Source organism: Tursiops truncatus, chromosome 11, assembly GCF_011762595.2.
Source record: "Tursiops truncatus isolate mTurTru1 chromosome 11, mTurTru1.mat.Y, whole genome shotgun sequence".
NCBI lineage: Eukaryota > Metazoa > Chordata > Mammalia > Artiodactyla > Delphinidae > Tursiops > Tursiops truncatus.
Window position 1 is genome coordinate 3672176 of NC_047044.1, and position 20728 is coordinate 3692903.

At 49.3% G+C, this 20728-nt stretch overlaps 1 protein-coding gene across 4 annotated transcripts in view; it reads right to left on the reverse strand.

The window, feature by feature from the left end:
• The window catches only part of PPARA (peroxisome proliferator activated receptor alpha), a 76784-nt gene extending 58286 nt beyond the window's left edge, over window positions 1–18498 (reverse strand). Inside the window, exons 1-2 of one of the 4 annotated variants that reach the window (XM_019933140.3) lie at window positions 18253–18498; window positions 17040–17121 (exon numbers count right to left, since the gene is read on the reverse strand). The gene's annotated coding sequence lies outside the window, so the exon portion shown is untranslated. Of the gene's footprint in view, window positions 1–17039; window positions 17197–17826; window positions 18135–18252 lie in introns of those variants that run through there. The other 3 variants (XM_019933142.3, XM_019933143.3, XM_033865843.2) reach the window with 3 other exon arrangements.
• Between the last annotated feature and the right edge of the window lie 2230 nt (window positions 18499–20728).

Sequence of the window (20728 nt, forward strand, 5' to 3'; positions counted from 1 at the left end):
TGTTTAAGGATATGTACCTCTATTACAGTATCATACAGAATGACTTCACTGCCCTAAAAGTCCTCTGTGCTCTGTTTAATCATCCTTTCCTCCCCCGCAACCCCCGGCAACCACTGATCTTTTTACTGTCTCCGTAGTTTTGTCTTTTCCAGAATGTCACAGAGTTGAAATCATACAGTCTGTAGCCTTTTCGGTTTGCGTCCTTCAGGTATATGATACTTTTGGCAATAACATCGGTGATATCACTTGCCAAAATGCTTTTCAAAGAGGCGGTACCACTTTACATTCCCATTATCAGTGTTGGTGAGTTCCTGCCACACCACATCCTCGGCCTTGACACTTGGTCAGTCTCCTTAATTTAGCCATTCCGGCTGGTGTTTAATATCTCTCTACTACTAATAGCAATGTCTGCTACTAATAATTTGCATTTTCCTAATGACTAATGATGCTAAACAGCTTTTCATGTGCTTACTTGCCATCCAACACCTTTTGTTGAAGTACTTGTTCAAATCATTTGCCCACTTTTGCTTTCATTCTTAATTGGGTTGTTGTCTTCTTATTGAATTGTGAGAGCTCTTTATATATTCCTGACAATAGTCCTTTGTCAGATACACGCTTTACAAATGTTTTCTCCAAGTCTGTGGCTTGCCTTTTGTTTTCTTAAATGCTTTTTGATGAGCAAAGGTTTATAATTTCGATGAAGTCTAATTTATTAAATTTTTCTTTTGTAGTTCATGTTTTTTTTTTGTGGTATGCGGGCCTCTCACTGTTGTAGCCTCTCCCGTTGCAGACCACAGGCTCCGGACATGCAGGCCCAGTGGCCATGGCTCACAGGCCCAGCCGCTCCGCAGCATGTGGGATCCTCCCGGACCGGGGCACGAACCCGTGTCCCCTGCATTGGCAGGCGGACTCTCAACCACTGCGCCACCAGGGAAGCCCCTGTAGTTCATGTTTTTTGACTCATATAGGACATCTTTGCCAAATCACTAAGATTTATTCTATGTTTCTTCTAGAAGTTTTATAGTTTTAACTCTTACAATTAGGTCTAGGACCCATTTCAAGTTCTTCTTCTTATTTTTTAACACGATGTGAGATGAGGGCTGAGGTTTGTTCTTTTGCATGTGGCTATCCAATTGTTCCAGCACTATTTGTTGAAAAATTATCTTCTCCCACTGAAACGACTTCTCACTCTGTTCAAAATCAGCTGACCTGAGAGTTGGGTCTATTTCTCAACTTGCCACTCTGTGCCATGTATCTATTTATCTGTTTTCATATCAATATTACATCGTCAATTACTGTGGCTCTAGAATAATTCTTGAAATCCGGTCGTTCAAGTCCTCCGTCTGTGCTCTCCTTTTTCAAAGTTGTTTTAGCCGCTCTAGGTCCATTGCATTTCCACATAATTTTAGAATCAGTTCGTCAAATTCTACAAATAGGCATATGCTAAGATACAATTTTGATCACTCGAATCTGTAGCTCACTTTGGGAAGAACCACCATCTTGACAATACTGAGCATATGCTGTAACTCGTCGTTTCTTTAGGTCTTTCAAAACTTCTCTCAGCCACGTTTGGCAGATTTCACTGGCCAGGTCTCGTGCATTTCATCCAGAAGCATTTCGTATTTGTGGATGCTTGATTACCTTTTAAATGTTAAACTAACCTTTTATTCCTGGAATAAACTCGACTTGCAGCACATTGAAAATGTCTTTCCACTGTCTTCTGGCTTCCATCGTTTTGGTTGAGAATTTCTCTCTAACTTGCTGCTCCTTCGAAAGTAATGTTTGGTTTTGCTTTTTGTTTTTAACCTCTAGCTTCTTTTAAGATTATCGCTTTGCCTTTGTTTTTTCTGCCGTTTTACTATAGGGTGTGTAGGTACGGATTTTTTTGTTTTTCAACTCTGCTTGTAGTTCTATAGGAGTCTTAAAACTGTAACTTAATGTCTTTCATCAGTGTTGGAAAAACTTCAGCCACTATCTCTTCAAATATTGTTTCTGTCCCATTTCTCTTTCTTGTCCTCCTAGGATTTCAATTATATGTATGTAGAATTCATCACTATATTCTCTATCTTTGTAGTCCATCCTTTTGTCTCTTTGCGCTTCACTTTAGATATTATTTCTGATGTGTTTTATTACTCACCAATTCTCACATCAGTTGTGATTTTGTATCTACTCTGCTATTATATCTTTTTACAGAGTACATAATTTCAGGGGTTTCTTTTTTTTTCAGTTTTATGATTCCTACTTTTTTTCAAATCAATGTCCTTTCTAAAAATACAATTTCTAGCGTTCTACCAAAATTCCCAATCTTACCTTTCATCTTCCTCAATATAATAAGCAAGTTTATTTTAAAGTTTACGTCTTTTAAGTCTAATATTTAGAGTCATGTAGGTCTATTTCTATCATTTATTATTTTTGCTGGTTCATGAGTTGTCTCATACGCTTGGTTTTGTTTGTGCCATTACTGTAAAAAACAGGCTTGGTTTGCATGGTAATGCAAGACCATGAAAAGCATCGCGCAAGCAGAAATTATGCAAAGTGATTTTACTAATCAACGGTAAAAATAACAAGTGCAGGGCTTCCCTGGTGGCACAGTGGTTGGGAGTCTGCCTGCCGATGCAGGGGACATGGGTTCGTGCCCCAGTCTGGGAAGATCCCACATGCCGCGAAGCGGCTGGGCCCGTGAGCCATGGCTGCTGAGCCTGCGCAACCAGAGCCTGTGCTCTGCAGCGGGAGAGGCCACAGCAGTGAGAGGCCCGCGTACCGCAAAAAAAAAAAAAAAAAAAAACATTAAAATATCTCTTATTATCAGTTGTAAATGCAGAGGGAAATATAAGATACAGTAAAACTAATATTTATTTAGTAGATTGTAATGTAAGACGTTAGCATTACTAAGAATTAAAATCACTGAGAATTAAGATGTTTTATTTTGTTGTAAAAAACTTACCAAGAGTAGTTTGGACTGTGCCTGATGCCTTCTTACTGTATAACTTGCAATTCAGAGCAAACTTCTCTTCTATGCCTTACCAAATTGTCAAACTCCTTTCTAAGTTTGGGTGGGCCTCCAACATTTTATGCTTTGCACTTTCAATGTCATGAAATGTCTGACAGAGCTCTTTAATGTGATTTTTGTTGGGGCTGGGCTCACTTCCTGTGTGACATCTTCAAACATATTCCTCAAGTATTTTTCTTTAGTATCTTTTGTTTTATTCTATTCTCTTTATTTATTTGTTTGTTTGCACCAGGTCTTAGTTGCAGCCGGTGGCTCCTTAGTTGAGGCACGTGGGCTCTTTAGTTGCGGCACATGGGCTCCTTAGTTGCAGCTCGCTGGCTCCTTAGTCGCGGCATGCAAACTCTTAGTTGTGGCATGCTTGTGGGATCCAGTTCCCTGACCAGGTATGGAACCCAGGCCCCCTGCATTGGGAGTGTGGAGTCTTACCCATTGGGCCACCAGGGCAATCCCTCAAGTATGTCGATAAGTCACTTTTACTACATTCCTCTGGCTGCCCTTCTGGAGCCTCTTGAACTGGCAGCAGTGCCCACGTTCCCATGGTCACTATTTCTTCTAGAACTCCACTGATGTTAGACTCTAGTTTTACTTCCAGCATTATCATTTTCCACTTATTTGCTGCACTTTCATCTTTGTTGGCCAATTCCTCTCACTTATCCTTTTTTTATAAAGTGTCATGTGGGTTTTTCACTGGGAGACAAGGAGGCAACATCAGGGCACACTTTGCTGTCTGTGGGTGAACTGACTGACAGATGCACAGGGACCAATCACAGAAGGACTCTGAAAGGAGTGACGGGAGTGACGGGATTGGTCACTGATCCTATGCACATCTGTTATCTGTGTAGTGATTTGTGGACTGGGGAGCTGGCAGCTGAGACTGTGTTTTCACAGCTCCTCAGTGCTTAATCCCTGATAACTGAAATAGGAGCCGTGGTGTAGGGAGACTGGTGTTATTTAATTAACTGTGGTAATGGGATTTGTGCATAATGGAAATGTGCAAAGTGAGGACTGCCTGTATGTGAAAAACCGTTGATAGAAATAGCGGCTGAGGATGATGCTTTGTGCTCCAGAGAGGACAGTCGTTTGCTTCTGCCAGGCATCAGAGGTCCTAGTAGTCTGGAAGCACCTTAATCCAACCTCAAGGACTGAGATTACTTAGAACAGGCCTTTACTCCTGGAGCAACGGACTGACTTCCAGGTCACCTGTGTTCCTAGGGGGCAGCTTTTTGGGGCCCCAGCCCAGAGTTTGGGATGTTTGCCAGGGTCTTCCCTTATTGGAGCCTTCACAGCTCAACTTCTGACTCCCAGCCCCATGGAAGTATGTAGGTTCTTAAGTGCTTCTTCCATAAATAAGCCAACAACCCAGGGACAAAATGACCCCAAATATCAAGTTTCCACCTTCTCCAGATCTCAGCCTGGCAACCGCTCACCACCTCATGAGCTTGGCATAAACAATGCCTTGGCGTATGTTTAAAGATTCTGTCCACCTTTTCTGAGCTGACTTCCAAACCGCTAAGCCATCATTAGCAATGGGGCCTCCAGCTTAACATTTTAAAGCCACTGAATACTTATCAGCTCCACAGCTTGAAATGGCTATTTTCCTCTTTATGTTTCACTTCCAGAGTTACAAAGAAGTATTCTGCACTCTTCAATAAAATCCATAGACTGGAATATAGAAAAATGATTATAGTTCCTTAAGGTTTTCCTCATATTCAGGCAGTATTACTCAAATAATAATAACTTTCTAATAATATGCTAATACAATTGTAGAACAGAAAAACTGTGATCCTTTCAACAAGCAGGAGGGCATAGATCACTAAGCAGAGGGAAAGCTTTGTTCATTCAACAGATATTCTTAGGTGCCTCCTGTGATAGCCGGTTTGGGTACAGCAGTAAAGAACACAGACAAGAACAGACAAATTCCCCCGCCCTCGTGGGGCTGCTATTCTAGGCGAAACAGATGAGAAACAGACCGGTAAAGCTTATACTACATGAGATGGAGAGAGGGTCGGGGAGAAGCTGCCATTATAACTAAGGCACACTTACGGTACCCTTCCCTCCTGTAGCAGGGACACGGAGCTGGGAGAGTCCCATGGGGCCCCACTACCCCCTGGCTCTCTAGCCCCTCCAGCCACTTGTGTTTTCCCCTCGGCACCAGCCTGATGGAGGGAAAGAAAGGGGCTACCAGGCTCTGCACTCACGGTGCTGTGATTCATACATGTCTGTCCCCTAAGCTCCACCGCCCTGTGTGAGGTCCCCAGGACCAGCCCTACCTAAGCTGCCTAACGCACCAGGCACCTCTGATCATGACTCCTTATCTTTGATGCTATAGATTCGTCCCTAATTGACAGAGCTAGGCTCTGAACAGGCCACCCGCCTTCGAATATGAACAGAACATGTTTAGTGGGGTCTCAAGTCTCCGAAACTCCTTGAGCGGGTGTTAGCTGCCTGTAGACTGTGAGTTCCATGAGGGCGTGACCATGGAATGGTGGCAGTTCATGGCCCCAAAGATGTCCATGCTCCAATCCTGGAGCCTATGGCCATGTCACCATGCATGGCAGAAGGGGCTCTGCAGACGTGACCGAGGGTACCATCACGGGTTCACTTGTGTCCCCCAGAAAGGTATGTCCACATCCGAACCTCCAGTACTTCAGAATGTGACCTTAGTGGAAATAGGGCTCTTTGCGGATATAGTTATGATGAGGTTATACCGGAGTGGAGTGGGTCCTTAATCCAGTATGACTGGTGTCCTTATAAAAGGTGGAAATCTGGACACACACACACACAGCGAGAATGCCATGTGATGACAGGTGGGGACTGGAGTGATGCTTCCAGAAGCCAAGGGATGCCAAGGGTTGATGGGCACCACGAGAGCTAGAGAGGAGGCGAGGGAGGGGTCTACGCAGAGTCTCAGAGAGGGCGGCCCTGCCGGCACCTTGAGCTCAGACTTCCGGCCCCGAGGACCGCACAACAATACATTTCTGTCCTTTAGAGCCACCCAGATCGTGCTCTGTGACGGCAGCCACAGGGGACTGACACAGGCGCAGGCCTGAGAGGGGAGAGTGGCCTGGATTATCCAGGTGGGCCCAATCCAATCGCCTGGCCCCTTAAAAGCAGAGCATTTTCTCCGGCTGAAAGGAGGCCGAAGGGGAGGTCCTAGAGATTCAGCGCATGAGAAGGACTTGAGCCACCTTGCAGGTTTTGACGACCGAGGGGCCACACGCCAAGAAACGTGGGCGCCTCTTGCTGACGACCAGCAAGAAAGTGGGCCATAGACGTTTTTCAAAACGCACAGAATTGTCCATCCAGAAAGGATGGATTTTACTGCATGTACATTATAACTCAGTAAACTTGACTTTTAGAAGACCCCAAACCCATCTCCACTGCCTGGTTTTTAGGGAGCCTGATACCAAGAGGCGAGTCTGCTGTTAAAAAGGCGACCCAGCGCATCGTCACATCCGTGGAGCAGGGCAGCCAGAGGGACTTCTCTGGCACGTCCCAAAGCCAGCCCTGCTCCCGCCTGACGTACCTGGGCTCCTAACCTCCCAGGCAGGATAGGGCTGCCTCTCTCTCCACCTTCCCAGCCACAGAGCAAGAAGCCAGAAGCCCTGGAGGCACAGGCTTCACCCATCTATTATCCTAGGAAAGGGGCTTGCGTGTGTCTGAGGCCTAATTCGCCTCATTCATTGACTATGAAACCAAACGATGTCAAGCTAACGGCACGCACGATCCCTCGATCCCTCGTGTCCCTGCTCCTTTCAGGAAGCGATTATCACGGTTCTGTGATGAAGACAGAATCGCTGCTCACAGGGCTTATCTGCTTTTCATGCCGGAAACATCAGCGACAAAGAGAAGGCAGACGCCGCAACTAAATGTGTGGTGTTTTCTGAAAATAGGTCATTAGATGAGAGTTAATATGCATCTAAGATTTAAATCCTGCTGACCTACGTGGTTCAAAAGGGTTTCACTCGAGCACGTCATGATACGTGAAAGGAGAAGACAATCGACGGGGGAACTGAGATGGGCTCTACAGCTGCTTGGAGCACTTCTGTTCGCTCTTCTCCTTTCTCCCAACTTAGTTCCTTTAGTTGAAAGGAAATTTTAAGGACAAATATTTCTTGAGCCGCACGTGCAGATCACGGTTAGAACACCACTGCTCCCCTGGCCGCCGAGAGGCTCAGGGAAGGGCAGCCTCACCCATCAGGCCTTCTAGTGGTTCTCACCACGCGGCACCATGTTGCTTGGGTACCTGCCTCTCCTCTGAACCTAGGAGTCCTGCTTGTCATGTAATGCAGTGCTTCCTGATGGCAGGGGATGGTGCCTGCCGTTTTCCACTGCTGTCCCCAGCTCTTGGAACACTGCCTGGCACATAGCAGGAGCTCAGGGAAGGTGTGTTGAAGAAATGAATGAGCTCTGGAATGAATGACTGAAGTGCTCAATAAACAGTTGCTGAGGTGAAGGTAGAATATGTCCAGTCAGAGAGATTCAAAATGCTACAGGGTGGACTTCCCTGGTGGCGCAGTGGTTAAGAATCTACCTGCCAGTGCAGGGGACACGGGTTCGAGCCCTGGTCTGGGAAGATCCCACATGCCGCGGAGCATCTAAGTCCATGCGCCACAACTACTGAGCCTGCGCTCTAGAGCCCGCGAGCCACAACTACTGAGCCTGCGTGCCACAACTACTGAAGCCTGCCCGCCTAGAGCCCATGCTCCGCAACAAGAGAAGCCACCGCAGTGAGAAGCCCGTGCACCGCAATGAAGTGTAGCCCCCGTTCACCGCAACTAGAGAAAGCCCGCGCAGCAACGAAGACACAATGCAGCCAAAAATAAACTTATTTAAAAATTGCCATAGGGTGTCTGAGTGACAAAATTCCTGCCTCTCATTCAGGGGGGAATCAAGGAAGGCTTCATGAAGGAGGTGGCATTTGGTTAAGCCTGGAAGGAATCTCAAACGTAGGGTAGCCTGACCGGAGCTGCATGTTCACCCAGCCGGTCCTGCAGCACCTGCTGGCAGTACATCCTGGGCGGTGGAGAGCGGGGCAGCTGTGGTTTCCTGCCCCCTGGGGTCTGTGACTCATTGGGGAGAACGACTTTCACCAAGAGGCCATGCAGATGAACATGTAATGGGCAAGCTTACAGGAAAAGAGCCAGGCGTTGCATCTGAGAGACCTGACCGGGCAGGCAGTTCTGGAAGGTTTCCCTAAGAAAGTTTTCAGCTGAGATCTCCAGGGTAATGGGTAGAGGTAAGGGGGTGAGGTGGGGATGAGGGGTAGGGTGAGGGAATGTCCCAGGCACAAACGAGGATCTGGCCATGGAGGAAGAACACTGGCCCCGAGAGTCAGGGCCCTGCCCTCCCAGTCACCATGGGAGCTGATAAATGAGGAAGGATGAGTCCATGTATGGCTGGACAGTAAACAACAAGCAAGGAAACAATGACACCGTTAACAGCAAGGTCCTACTGCATAGCACAGGGAGCTACGTTCAGTATCCTGGGATAAACCATAATGGAGAAGAATAGGAAAAAGAATATATACACAAAACAATCACTTTGCCGTACAGCAGAAATTGACACAACATTGTAAATCAACTGTACTTGAATAAACTAAAACAAATTTTTTTAAAGCGGCCTTGGGAATTCCCTGGCGGTCCAGTGGTTAGGACTCCGCACTTTCACTGCCAAGGGCCCGGGGTGGATCCCTGGGTGGGGAGCTAAGATCCTACAGGCTGTGCAGCATGGCCAAAAGAAATAAAAAATGAAAAAGTAAAAAGCCTTCTCACTCTGCACCAGGCAACTGTCTCCCACACAAAGCATCAGTACTTGCCCCATTTATAGACAAGGAAACTGAGGTGCGCGCGGATGCGTGGTCCGTCTGTGGCCGAGAGCTGCTAAGTGGGTCAGGACCCTGCACCTGTCCTGCCCTCCTGGAGGCCACTTACCGGATGGGGAGGAAAACTCAGTGGGGCTCAGAACCGGACAGTCTGAGTTTGAGTCTCCGGGAGGGTTGGGTGATGTCAGGAAGGCTGGTGGACGTGGGGCCCGAGGTCATGACAGCAATGACAAAGTACAACTTCGGTGAACTTCCATTGCCCTGGTTCATTGTAACTTCACATCTACAAATACGAAGACGGCAGCTGGGTGGAGGTGTTGATACCTTCGGTTGGAATTTCATCTTTTCATCTCTTGAAAGTCATTCCTTTTCTAAATTTTATTTATTACCTCTTGTCTTTCAGGGGTCTCATTCTCAAAGAGACCGTACCAGATCTGATATCAGAATTGGGCATGAATCTTTCTGAAACACCTTCCAGAAAATGATTTATCTGACGAAGAAAGCCTGCGTTTGAATTCATTCGTTCCAGAGTTACTGAGCCCGTCCAAGGTTTTGTGTCCCTCCATCAGTCTGTGAATCAGCCATGGATTTATCTGCTTTCTTGGCGATGGCTTTCCCTTCTAGAATCTTCTTTCTCTTGAGGCTTGTGCCCCTATTAGTGTTAAAGATTATTGGCCGTCCTTGAATGTGGTTAGATACTCACTTTCACTTAGGCTTCTGAACTAGACACGAAAAGCTAACTCTGTTAGACTCATCTAAGTGAAGAGAAAACAGCAGGAAAACAGTCGATAAGTTTTGGTTTCCAGAGTGAAAGACCCTATTTTCTCTCCTTATATTGATAACCCGCTATATACTCTTCTTTTAAAATTTATTTTATTGCAGTATTGATTGACAACGTTGTGTCCTGCTAGGTACCGATATTCACACACAAAGCTGGGACTTGGAAAGAATTACTCCTCTCTTCACTGAACGCTTCCCACTTAATCCTTCCTCCTGTCGCCAGCCGCTGTCACCCTCGGCCAGGATGGGAACCCTCCGCTTTCGGTTCAACACACCAGCGCTGGGTCGGGGCTTCCTGCCCCGGTGCTGGCGGGTGGTTACAATCTCTGGTTTCCAGGCTGCTCAGGTGGAGGGTGGGTCGCGCTCCCACCACCACTAGAGATCCCTCAATCTACGTCCATCCTCCCTCTCCCCCGCCCGAGTGCGGGCAAGCACCCTGACCTTTCCTCCCTCCCCAGGTCCAGGACCTCCTGTCTCTGGCTCAGACACCAACATTTCCACCCTCACAATCTTCCGTCATCTTGTTCCACACATCCTTTTAATCCTGTTTGTGCTGGTCTTTTCTCTCAAGCATCAGCCCTCACTGCGTGTCAATATTCTCAAGCCTTTCTCTTCACGACTCTTCTCTTTCTCGAAGTCTTCTTTTTAGGAGATCGCTCCCCGTCGAGCTCCCGCCGTGAGTATTTTTGCACAATTGAATTTTGTGGGGTTTTTTTTTCTTAACTACTCATCTCTCTCAGGACCCCGCACTGAACGTAATGGTGAGGTTTATTTTTATGATTTGAGAACTACAGCAATAGAATGACTTCCTTTCTGGAAAGGGCTCTCGACAAGTGAGCTTTTCTAAGAAAGGCAAGAAGGAAGGTCATTTTCTGAACCTCCATGTGCTTGGGACTGCTTGCTGTGAACCAACGGGAGGGCTCTGCAGAGATGGGGCAGGAGTCCCCTTGCCTAGAGCTGGTGACAGATTCTGCAACGGGTTTCAAAGCGGGCAAAAAAGGTGACTGTAATACTCAAGCAAAATACTCCCTCCACGAACCCTAAAATCCAAGGATGCCGTAAACACATCAAACACTACCCTTTTGTTTGTGTTATAAATAACTTCCACACACCAAGACATGCTTCTATTGAAAGGAAATTTCAAATTTCTCGGAACAATTTTCCTTTTACACATCAGTCCTGTTAATCCCATCCCCAACACACAGTTAGAAAACCAGAAATAAAGTGAGTGGACAGTGAATAAATAAGACACTAACCCACTTATCAAGCTGTCCCACAAAATGGGACTACTGCCTAGAATGGATCAAATTCATTCATAAGCCTAGACAGAGGGGAAAAGACTCTTCATGCTGGCAGCCTAATAGATGTCAACTTGTGCAAGAAGGAACACTGCCTGAAAATGCTTCTAAAAATTCTTCTGGTAAAAAAAAATCCCGGGCTTCCCTGGTGGCGCAGTGGTTGAGAGTCCGCCTGCCGATGCAGGGGACGCGGGTTCGTGCCCCGGTCCGGGAGGATCCCACATGCCGCGGAGCGGCTGGGCCCGTGAGCCATGGCCGCTGAGCCTGCGCATCCAGAATCTGTGCCCCGCAACGGGACAGGCCGCAGCGGTGAGAGGCCCGCGTAGCGCAAAAAAAAAAAAAAAAAAAAAAAAAAAAGTCCCATTTAACAGCTAGGTAATAGAAGAAAACTTGATTTCAGATCAAGATTTGATTGTCACTTGATTCTGCAATCCTGTATTTTACAAGCCTTATTGCTTCATTGTAAATATGTACTTAAATACACATGTCAGGCTAACCATTTCTTAGACTGTTTCTGAAAGGGAGGGAGGCAGCCACATGCCAACTTCTAAATAACTGAATCTCTTTTACTAGAACGTGGCAATTTGTCACCTCAGTGTGGTTATCACATAACCACAGACTTGTTCAGTTACACATGGCTGCAGGGAGCTTGGTGCCTCACTCACTCTTAAAAGTGGTCGGGGCGGGTGGGGGAAAGAACTACAGTAGACTGTTTACTTAACTGGATTACCATTTCCAGTCTTTCATGTGACGCTTCAGAAGCTGAGACAATTCATTCTGCCTTTGCTTTCCTAACTCTTACTATTCAGGTGATCCTTTTTCAAAGGTGTACCTGTGACCTCTGAGTTAAACGTGTAGAAGCAAGGGGATCGGAACAGAAACAGCCACTCCTCTTTCTCTGCAAACCTCGTTAAATAGAGCAAAATAAAGGCAGTTAGATGGGAGCTATATGCAATATCCTGTGATAAACCATGATGGAAAAGAACATGAAAAAGAATATATATGCGTATAACTGAGTCACTTTTCTGTACAGCAGAAATTAGCACGACATTGTAAATCAACTATACTTCAATAACATTTTTTAAAAATTAAAAAAAATTAAAAGCAGTCGGATGAGTGCTGAGTCTGGAACACAGAAGACCTAAACCTCTCCAATGCTTTCACTAACTTCTCCTGTGCCTATCTTATCTCCACAACTGGAGGGCCAGCAGGACCCTTGCCCCGTTAAATAGAAACACTTCCCAACTCCCAAATGTTTAAACACACCTCTTTCCTTCTGAGTCAGTTGTTTGGAATTAGAATCCATGATCTTGCAGAAAGAAAGAGCGTTTGATTTAATTAGATGCTCAGGCCATCTCATAAAAAGTCTATTTAATGTTTAACATACCCCAAATCTAGTGATAATTATAAACAGAATAATTTGAACTGCAGCTGCCACCTTTATAACACCTATGCCACGGGAGCGACGTGTGGGAGTCCAGCACGGCGCGCAGGAACACACCGGTCTAGTGCTGATGGAAGGATGGGCTCTCGCCATCCGAGGTTCGAGGGAAACTGCAAAATGCCAAGGGGAAACCCTCTTGCGGTGGGCAGGCCCCCTGCTATACTTCTAAGTCCCCCCCAGCCAGCTCCCACCCATACCTGAGTACTGTAAAAAGAAAAAAAATCGATAAATTCTTGTTGAATTAAATTCTGTTCATCTGTTCATCTCTTATTCGCTCAATGAACGTTCAGAGTCCTCCCTCAGCATCCTCAGGGGACTGGTTCCAGGGCCCCCTGGGGATACCAAAATCTGTAGAGGCTCAAGTCCTTTATATAAAAAGGTGAGTGTTTGCACATAACCTACGCACAACCTTTGTATACTTTAAATCATCTCTAGATTACTTACGATAACTAATACAACATACATGCAATGTAAATAGTTGCGAATACAATGCAAATGCTGTGTAAATACTTATGGCACGTGGCAAATTCAAGTTTCGTTTTCTGGAACTTTCTGGAATTTTTTTTCTCGCATATTTTCAATCCATGGTTGGTTGAACTGGTGGATACAGAACCTGCAGATGTGGAGGGCCTACTCAGTATACAGGACCAGCTGGGCAGAACTGACTAACACATACTCCGTTCTCATCAAGGTGGACTCAGCGGGGAAAGTGAGGTAGGGCAGCACCCAGGAGCAGCCCTGGTGGGGGAAGATTTCACCCAGCCTGCATCTCCGCAGACCCTCCAAGGATGAGGAACAGTTGTTTTCATGGTCTAGGGATACGGGAGTCAGGACAAATGCAAAATATATCACCATCAAAACCTGAGGGCAGGGACTTCCCAGGTGGCGCAGTGGTTAAGAACCTGCCTGCCAATGCAGGGGACATGGGTTCGAGCCCTTGTCCGGGAAGATCCCACATGCCGCAGAGCAACTGAGCCCGTGCGCCACAACTACTGAGCCTGCGCTCTAGAGCCCGCGAGCCACAGCTACTAAGCCCGAGTGCCTAGAGCCCGTGCTCCACAACAAGAGAAGCCACCGCAATGAGAAGCCCGCACACCGCAATGAAGAATAGCCCCCGCTCGCCACAACTAGAGAAAGCCCGTGCGCAGCAACGAAGACCCAGCTCAGCCGTAAATAAATAAATAAGTAAATAAATAAGTAAATAAATAAATAAATAAACCTGAGGGCATATCCATGTGCAGAGAAAACAAAACCCACTCAGGACAGTTTTGTTCTTACTGGTGTAGGACTCTCGATTACCTACTCAAAAATGAAAAGAAGTGTATATTTGGGGTGGGGGATGTGCTTCGTTCCAAAAGCCTTTGAAAAATCACCAAACGGTCAGAGCAAAAGTGACAGTTACCAGACCCGGCTCAGGGAGAGGCAGGCAGTACAAGGTGTGCTTCTTTAAGACGCTGCCTGGGCTAAGTATGCCTTTTTACTTGCTACAAAGAGTCTTCACATAAGCCAACACTTTGGTTTTTTTAAATTTATTTATTTTTGGCTGTGTTGGGTCTTCGTTTCTGTGCGAGGGCTTTCTCTAGTTGTGGCAAGCGGGGGCCACTCTTCATCGCGGTGCGCGGGCCTCTCAGTATCGCGGCCTCTCTTGTTGCGGAGCACAGGCTCCAGACGCGCAGGCTCAGTAGTTGTGGCTCACGGGCCTAGTTGCTCTGCGGCATGTGGGATCTTCCCGGACCGGGGCTCGAACCCGTGTCCCCTGCATTGGCAGGCAGACTCTCAACCACTGTGCCACCAGGGAAGCCCAAGCCACCACTTTGGAGACTCCCAACCCTTCAAAGAGGTGGAAAGGAGAGGAACTCCGTTTTGTGATGAGAAAACAGCATTTAGAGAGGTGAACAGAGATCCCCAGGCCCGGCAGCCTGCCTCGAAGGGATGAGAATCAAACCTGGGGATGACCTAACACCTCTTCCATTATGTCAAGCTGCATCCCTGATGCAAACCAAAATCCTCAAGTACTTTTTCTGGTACTATATGCCGACCTCAAAACAAATGCAGCTCAACTACCAAAATAACTAATAATAGGTCTGACTTAGTAAGGAGTAATCGCTTCACCTTTTGAAGTGCATAAACCCTTCCACAATATTGCTACAACGAGATACTAATTAAATACTCTAGAAGCAAAGAATGAACACACCTCCAAACAACAAGCAAACCGGACTAGGTGATGTCTGTTACCCACAGTACATACTAGGTGATGTCTGTTACCCACAGTACATACACATCACTGCATGCAAGTGACAGAAATACTTGGAAGAAGAAACAAGTTCTTTTAAATCAGGTCCACTGGGACATCTAGGGCTTTTCCTGTTTGGTTCTTACCTTAAACCTGTCTTCACACCAAGTTGGAAATTAAAATCCTTTGCCTAATTTTCCCTAACCACATGGGCTTAGACGTGAGCTAGCTGGTTCTATGTAATTACGAAGGCAGAAGTAACAGACACAGCAAATGTCTATCCTACAAACAGAAGCTATGGCTTTATTTGAAGTGTCTATGAAGCCTATACCAAGCCACCAAAACCAGAAATAAAAACAGAGGCCCTTAAATTCCCAAAAAGCCACATCCTCTAACTGCGATGCAACAAAATTAGTACAAACGTTCACCCCAAACACCGGCCACTTGGAAGTTAAGACACGCATCCTATTTGCCATTAAGAATACATCCGGGGGGGCTTCCCTGGTGGCGCAGTAGTTGAGAGTCCGCCTGCCGATGCAGGGGACACGGGTTCCAGCCCTGGTCTGGGAAGATCCCACATGCCGCGGAGCAACTAAGCCCGTGCGTCACAACTACTGAGCCTGCACTCTAGAGCCCGCGAGCCACAACTACTGAGCCTGCGTGCCACAACTACTGAAGCCCGCGCGCCTAGAGCCCGTGCTCCCAACAAGAGAAGCCACTGCAATGAGAAGCCAGTGCACAGCAACGAAGAGTAGCCCCCGCTCACCGCAACTAGAGAAAAGCCCGCGTGCGCGGCAATAAAGACGCAACTCAGCCATAAATAATTAATAAATGAAATAAATTTAAAAAATAAATAAAAACTATTAAAAAAAGAATCTATCCATTCACACACAGACTGAGAGAGGAAAGAGAGAAACGTGGCATGTTTAAAATCTGTTTACAGTAAGCAAAGAAACATTTTAATAAAAGTTCTTTAAAGAAGCTTACTTAAAGAATCCTTATTATAAAAACACAGGTGCCCACAGAACAACACACAAGGAAAAGACCCCTGGTTACCAATCCCTAAACCACGAGGTGCTGCGGCAAAAACCGTCTCCCTTTCTGCGCCCCAGCTTCATCCACTTTCAGCTCCCTTCCTATATTCTGGTGTAAGAGTCAGCTTCATGAGCAGATCCCCAGTTGCCTTTCTCAATACTGAGCAGCTGAAAATTCAGTAAACATTCACAGACTAAAAGAATTTTAAAATATACATATGTTAAAGGATTGGCCTAATAATTATTGTATCTAAACACAATGAAATATGATATAGACATTTAAAATGATAAAAATGCAATAAAGTGCAAACACATTTATTCACATGAAAAGATTTTTCATAACCTAATGGTTAATAAAACAGATTACAAACTAGTTTACATAGAAGAAACACCTTTTTCTCTCTCCTCTCTCTCTCATTCTCTCTCCTGCATACACATACTACGCTTAAAAATCTGTGTACAGGGGCTTCCCTGGTGGCGCAGTGGTTAAGAGTCCGCCTGCCAATGCAGGGGACACGGGTTTGAGACCTGGTCCCGGAAGATCCCACATGCCGCGGAGCGACTAAGCCCGTGCGCCACAACTACTGAAGCCTGCTCACCTAGAGCCCGCGAGCCACAACTACTGAGCCCGCGTGCCACAACTACTGAAGCCCGCGCGCCTAGGGCCCGTGCTCCGCAACAAGAGACGCCACCGCAATGAGAAGCCCTCGCGCCGCAACGAAGAGCAGCCCCCGCTCGCCGCAACGAAGACCCAATGCAGCCCCTCCCAAAAAAATCTGTGGACTAACCTGAGTTCGTAACAAGAATTATTTTATGATTTTATGGAATAACTTTTACACGTTCAAGATGTGAGAAGAGGGAAAACATTTTTTCTATGGTCAATTGATTTTCTGTTGCTTCAGAGTTGTATAGAAGTTTGTCAAGCTCACTGTCTGGTCCCTCACACACAGTGACCACTCAATCTGTACCATAGGCCCACTGCTCCAGGGTATCACTGTCCTGGCTGGTGGCAGTTCTAGACCTGGCCAACTAGCTCAGCAAGCCATCTGCTTGATTTTCAGACTGGAATTAAAACAGCTAAGAGAAGGCATGGTGCTCTTTACTTGTCAGCATCTGTAACTTAAGTGTCTGTTAAGTGAAAACATTTCTCACAGTTTTATTATCTAGTTTTAAATTACGTGGAACCTGCCTGCCATAAAGAAAGGAAGTTCCCAGTAAAACTGACAGAATAAAGTTTTCAGAACTTAAAAGGGAATCTATCCACATTCATCTTACTTTCAAAGAAATGAAAATAGATCTAACCCGTTGCATCACAAGGTAATAATTAACCCCCAAATTGCTAGTCTGTAGGGCAATGGAAGTAAAGACTTAACTATTTCAGTCTGGAAAAATAAGTAAATCAAACCTTCTATTTACCTGTGATGACAACGTCTTGGTTCTGGACTTGTCTGGCCACAAACTGTTACTTCACGGCAGAGGCAGGGCCTTTCACAGCAGCCTTGGCAGTAAGAAGGTAAAGGACGAAAATGATTACAACGATATGTCCTCTGGATTCTCCCCAACTCTCCACCACCTTGAAAGAGGAAAGTCACCGTGACCCTGCGTCTTCAATGGCTACGGTGTGGCAGGGTCGTCCCCAGGAAAACCCTGCCCCCCCTCCCGGCCCCACGCACCCCTTCCCAAGCAGCCCTGGGGGAGGAGGGGCTCCCTGGTTTGGGGAGGGGTGGCTGGGATGGGGGTAGCATGCAGCCCCGAACGTCCCAGAGCGCCCCGCGAAATCCAAGGCATTATACAACCGTGGACTTTTCTTAGAAAGAACCTTGACATTCGGGGCACGGCTCCAGCCCTTAAACTTAAAAAGGCGAGGAAAGCACGGGCGCGCAGTTGTTCTCTGTTAGTCTGGGGAGGCCGTGAGGGCAGAACCGACCCTCCGGACTTCCGCCAACACAGCCATGCGTGGCCGGGGACTAGGGGAGACCCGGGCTCGGAAGCCCCGCGCCAGACCCGCGGGCCCCGGGATCGGGAGGACGTCCCGCGGCAGAGACTGCCCTGGGCTCGCCCGGCCCGGCCCGTCTGCATCGCCCGACTGCGCCAGGCGCAAAGTGGGGCAGTTCCTCAAAGGTGGACTAAGCCGCGTGTGTCTCTCCCGTTGGACCTCGGCCGCCAGCCGCACGAGGGTCAGTCTGCCGGGACCGCCGGCTACCTGGCCTAGGGGATCCCCGGCGCTCTCGGGAAACGCCCCCAGTCGGTGACGCCCAAGCTCGACCACGCAGAAAGAAGGGCGCGCCTGATGCCCCCGCCTGGTGGGCCTTCTCTCCGGGGGGACAACCTGAGGACCCAGTGTCTCTGAGGTCCCGGGCCTCGACCTCTGCCCAGGTCCCAGCCCCACCGACAGCTGTGAACGCCGAGGCTCCCGGCAGGCCACGGGCGCGTGGAGGGAGGCCGAGCAAGGGGCGGCCCCCAGGGCCCCGGGATCCCCCGCACGAGCCCGAGGCAAGCGCCCTCGCCCCGCGCCCCGGGCCCCGCGCATGCGCCGCCCAGCCCCTCCCAGTCCGCCGCCGGTCTGGGTCTTGAGGTGGGGGGAGCCCGGCCCCCGAGCCCCCGCGCGCTCCCTCCCGCCTCCTGGCACCTGGGGCCGCGGTCCTCCGCCTGCCGGTCCTCCGCCTGCCGGTCCGCCGCCTGCCGGTCCGCGGGGCGAGCGCTCCGAGGGAGGCGGCGCCGGGCAGGGCGCTAGCGGCCGCCTCCGCCCCCGCCGCTCGCTGCCCCTGCCGTGGGGCCGTCGCGTCCCCGGCCCATGCCCGGCGCCGCCTCCCCGCAACCGTGCCAGCCGCGCCCCCGCGGCACGCGCCGCCCCTCAGTCCCCCGCCCCAGCCGGGCCGCTGGGGCGGCTCGCGCGGGTGGCCCGCCGGGAAGCCCCGCCCCGCGCTGGACACAGCCCCCGGACGGCGGCGCCCGATTGGATGCCCGCGGGGACGGGGGTGGGGCCGCTCTCGGGGGCTCCCACCGCCGGCCCCACTGCTGCAGCACCTGGGGGAAACTGAGGCCGGGGAGGCGGAGGGACCGCCAAGGTCACCGGGCGGGTGGACCCAGCGCCGCGATGGCACACCGCGTGCGGCTGGGGATAGGCGAGCGCCCGACCCCGCGCATTGGGAAGGGCTGAAATCTAGGAGGGGCGGGCGCGAGGCTGCGGGAAGGGTGGAGGTTCCCGTCCGGGGCCCAGGCCACGCTGGCGAGGCCCCTCCTCCCTCGGGGAGCCCGGCTCTGCCAGTCTGTGCGATGAGCTGGTCTAGACCGGGCACCTAAGCGCGGATGCCCTCGAGTCTGGGGAGAGCGCGGGGCTGGGGGCGGGCGGGGAAGGACCTTGTCCGGGGGAGCCCAGAATGCAAGAGAAGAAAGGGAACGCAAGCTGGGCGGACGCGTCAACAGGTGGCGGAGTTGCCGCGGCGAGTGCGGCGGGCGGGGGACCCAGAAGAGTGAAGGGCAAAGGGGCCGGGCGCCGGGAGGAGCTGTCTACTCCGACCAACCGCCCTCCCCACCAGCCCACCCCACCCCGGGCTGTCAGAGAGCCTGCCCCTCCCCCCATGCGGCAAGGGTGAGGGGCTGACTTTGTGCCCAGCCGAGGCGCTGGGCTTCTGCCAGCGCAGGGGGGAGGTCGCGGCCCGGCAGCCAATGGCGGAGAGCAAGAGCGAGAGCTGCAAAGCGGCTTTGTTTGCGCGGCGACGCCCGAGCTCCTCGCGCGGAATGCACAAAGCCCCCGGTGCCTGCGCATCAGGACGCCGCTCCTGCGGGAACGAAATGTGTGCTATGCAGCCCTGCTCCCTGCCCTCCCGCTGCTCCGGCCACTGTTCTCGTTGTAGCGGCGAGCGCCCTGGAGGACCTACTCCGGGCCCAAAACAGCTCCAAACAAATTCCCGCAGTTCACGGAGACGCTGGAGACCCGGCCGTACCGGACCCTTTCACATAGGTCTTAAGCTCACCCTTGCTGATTGGCCCCATACCTGTGATGAACTTTGCCCCACCCAGCAGACACTCACATAACCTTCCCACTAACACACTGACAAGCCCAACTCTTACTGCACACGCTATATAGCAATGGACAATTTTTGTATTCTGTTTCAGAGTTTACGAAGTGATCCGTGTCCATTATATCCTGGATATCTCATAGGCTGGGCAGGCAACAGTATTATTTATTTATGCAGCTAGGGGCCCCTACCGAGCTCATGTCCTCATGAGGGCGTCCGGTCTCAGAGATGTCACCTGACATACTCCAGATCCCATGCTGTCAAGAACCAAGAGTGCAAACAAGGGGTGTCGACTTCTTTTCCCAGATGCACCACGATGGTCTGCCATAAACCCAGTTAAATCCGGCACTTGGAAAGACCTGGTAAAAATTGTTTTGAACAAGGGCAAAGGAAGCTGCATAGGGGTCAACAGAGTACGGTGTACACCCAGCAGACATAAAGAAATAATGTTCTTGGGTTCTTGGGGCTCCCAAGGTTTTAGGGAGAGAAAACTTGTTTTTCACGCATGTGACGAAATCTATCACCTTTGAACAAATGTTCTCAGCCAGTCCCTTGTCTCCCCTTCCCCAGGAAGAAAGAAGAAGGATGCTCAGAACATCTCTTGGGAATATTCATGAAAGGGCTCCATACATGCTGCCCTTTTTTACCTCGAGCAGACTTCTGTTAGCTGTGAAAACATGTCACACCCAGGAGGAACTGTCACAAAGGACATCCCCCTCCCTGCCCTCAGCTCCTGGAAGTCCCCCCCACCTACCACTGCTTTCAGCACTGATGAAGTGTAGGCGGTACAACAACCTAGACAGCCTCCTGTGCAGGGACTGAGCAGAAACTTGTAACTTCAGGGACAAATCAGTGCTCTTGAATATGCATCTGAGCATCACCTGAGGTCCTCGGGTTCCTTGGTAAGAACTAGGGGCACTTGGGGGCCCGTGCGTCTTAGTTGATAGCTTCCATTTATTTGGTGCTGATGCTGTTTCGGGTCCTGTTTCACATTTTCTAATCTTGAAGATATTTGGAGAAATAATTATTCTTGTGTCCACATTACAATAGGGAGACTGAGGCACAGAGGCCCCCCGCCCCCTG